Raw genomic sequence first — 3,050 nt, forward strand, 5'->3', positions numbered from 1 at the left:
GAGTTGTGCATGTGGGTTGGAGCATAAATTAGAAGATTGGGCAGGATTGTATTTTTAATGGGCCAAGGCATGCAATCAGCGAGACCCACACGGTCCGCGTGGATCCATACACGGTCTGTGTGAATGGTGCTGAAGTGAACCCGTGTTTTGCCATGTTAACTCTATTTTTGGAAGGTTGGTGGGTAGCTTTTGGGAAATTTTTGAATCTGAAAATGAAGCCTTTTTTGCTGGAGATTTGAAGCATTTTTTCAACATTATCTCTTGAGGAAAACTACTCTTCTGCTCTCAAGAACACTTGCGAAGAATTTGAAGATTGGTGTCATTTCTTTCTATCTTACACTTAGAACAATATTTGGTATTTCTAAACTTTCTTGTATTTCTTTTATTTTGGCCATGCTTGGCTAGATTTTCATGTGGTTGATTAGGGTTTAATCCCATTGATGATTGGTTACTTTGAAGACTAAATGCTATCTTGTGTTTGATGTTTATGGAAATGTTTTCTAGTTGAACATCTTGCTATGTTTGTTTATCTTTGATCATGAGCTTGGATGAATAAATATTTAAGCTGTGTTTGATATTGTCTGACTGAGTCGGCTCAGACCATTTTGGCTGACTCGCTCAGCTATTTGTGTTTGATAAACACTTTATGCGTGGCTGATTCAGAAATCTATAGCTGATTGAGAAAGAAGTTGGAAATCAGCTGATTGAGAAGAGGAGAAAAGTTTCCATCGGTGCCCTTTCTTTCCCCTTTCAGCGATTCCTCTTCTCCAGCAAGCAACATCGACCTATTTCTTCCTCTTCCAATTGCCGGTCGAAGTTCCTTCCTCGTCTATTAGGTATGATTCTGCTGTTCTTTTCTTCTCCAGCCGATCAAAGCTCCTTGCCCTAAATGCTCACCGTGTTCGATTTCACCTTATGATTGTCCTTTTGCTTACTCCTTTGTAGCTGATTGACTCTGATTTCAATTACATGTACAAAACTGATAAAAATGAATTTATTGTTGAAGGTAGAAGAGAAATTGCTTACTCCTTGCCCTAAATCCATCTATTTACTGTTGAAGGTAGCTGATTGACTCCGATTACACCTTATATATTTTTTAATTCTGATAATACCATCGGGTAAATAGATGGATTGGCAAGGACAGAAGGTAGCAGAGCAATTGATGCAGATATTGCTGGTGGTATTTGCAGTTGCAACATTTATAACAGGTTATGTTGTGGGTTCATTTCAACTGATGTTGATAGTGTATGCTGGGGGGTGATTTTGACAACTTTGATCACAATTCCTAATTGCCCCTTTTTTAACAAACATCCTCTCAAGTGGTTGGATCCAAGTGAAGCTAAAAAACATCCAAAACCACAGGTGGCTATGACTTCGGTTTCAAAGAAGAAACCCAACAAGAAATAGGCTATGGCTATTATATCATAATTGGGTCATATTGAAATGAGAATTGTGTTTTTTCAGAATTTATTCTATTTTTAATGTGTATCTTGATAAATGATATAAGGCAACAAGATTGAAGAAAAATATTTTAAATGAATAGAGAAAATGAATTTGATTATCTTTAGTGCATTTTTATAATTTTTCAACAACTTCATCCATTGTTCTATACTGTAGAAGGGTAAAATGGTCATTTTTCATCAGTCAGAACATTGAGCCAGATGTACAATCAAACAGTCCGGTTTCTTACTCATTCAGGATTTCTTACCTAGACATACATTTCCTAGTCAGCTCTTTCTCAGTCAGGAACTATCAAACGGGACCTTATTTTTGTTGATCAATTTCTTGGTTAAGTAATGGACTTTGAAGTTGGTAAGAAACAAATGTTTTCTATGTTTGTTTTCATTTCATTTAAACCATAGGAATGTTTCGTCCATAATGATAATGTAAGCATTTGATTATCTTATGGACTTGGTAACTCTTAGAACTCAAAGCTAATTGATTTTCACAAGATTATATGCTTCATTGATTTTGTGACTTTAATTAAGGGAATGTGTTAGAGCTCCTCTAACCATTTTAATATCTAAGAAGAGTTGAGGTAATTTGTGCATATGAATTTCTATAGCCAAGTTAAACCAATTCACAAGTGTTGTTCCTTTTAGTCTAATGATAAGTCAACTATATCATCCATGTGGTGTATCCCAATCTTTTACTTGTTTACTTGTCATATTTACATTCTAGCTAGTTTTAATTTTGTCAAACAATAAAAAAGAATTACTTTTACAAGTACTTGAACAAGTGATTTACATAGAGACTTAAATTGAACCAATCTTCGTGGATACGATCCATTTACCACTATACACTATTTTAGTGTGTAATATTTAGGGTTATTAATTTTGTTGGCCTCGACAACCACCAAATTTTGGCGCCGTTGCCAGGGATTGGTTTATTTTTAATCAAGTTGTTTCTCTATGCCAAGATCTTAGCGTACAGGTGACTTGATTTACAATCCGGAAATTGAAAAAGAAGCAAGGCGTTTGGCGAAGGAAAAGAAAATAGAACGTGGTAAAACTTTTAATCCTCACGGGGATCCGGAGGTTGAACCCGCTTCATCAAGCGATACAGAACCCGATATTAGCCCCGACCCTCGCCAAGAAATTCTCAAAACAGCACCTCTACAACAAAACCCACCCATTATTGAACCAATTACAATGGCGGATGGAGGAGAAGTTTCCGAAAGAACTTTGAGGCAAATGATGGAAACCGATGTTACACAAATCTAACCGGTATCAATTATCCATTTTTGGAAGGAGGTTCGGAATTGAAGTCAAGTTTAGTCCATCGCCTACCAACTTTTCATGGATTGGAGAATGAAGACCCTCATCTGCCACAACGTCGTGGTCCAAACTTCATCACATCATTACTGATTTGACATGGCCGTGTCGTTTTACTCACACTAACTGTGTTGCAGTTCCTTGCAAACGTTACATCTTCCATCTTAAGAATTCCACCTACATAGATAAATCACATCTTAAAAACGGGTGTTACAGTTCTCCCCCACTTATTTGGATTTCATCCCAGAAATCCTCCTTGGCTATAATATAGAAAAC

General features: G+C 36.6%; 1 pseudogene; it reads left to right on the top strand.

The window, feature by feature from the left end:
• Nucleotides 1-1,124: 1,124 nt before the first annotated feature.
• Nucleotides 1,125-1,459, top strand: LOC145058581 (signal peptidase complex subunit 1 pseudogene; annotated as a pseudogene).
• Nucleotides 1,460-3,050: the final 1,591 nt, after the last annotated feature.

The sequence above is a fragment of the Lactuca serriola genome, chromosome 6 (genome assembly GCF_051521515.1).
Source record: "Lactuca serriola cultivar US96UC23 chromosome 6, Lser_US96UC23_V15, whole genome shotgun sequence".
NCBI classification, from domain to species: Eukaryota; Viridiplantae; Streptophyta; class Magnoliopsida; order Asterales; family Asteraceae; genus Lactuca; species Lactuca serriola.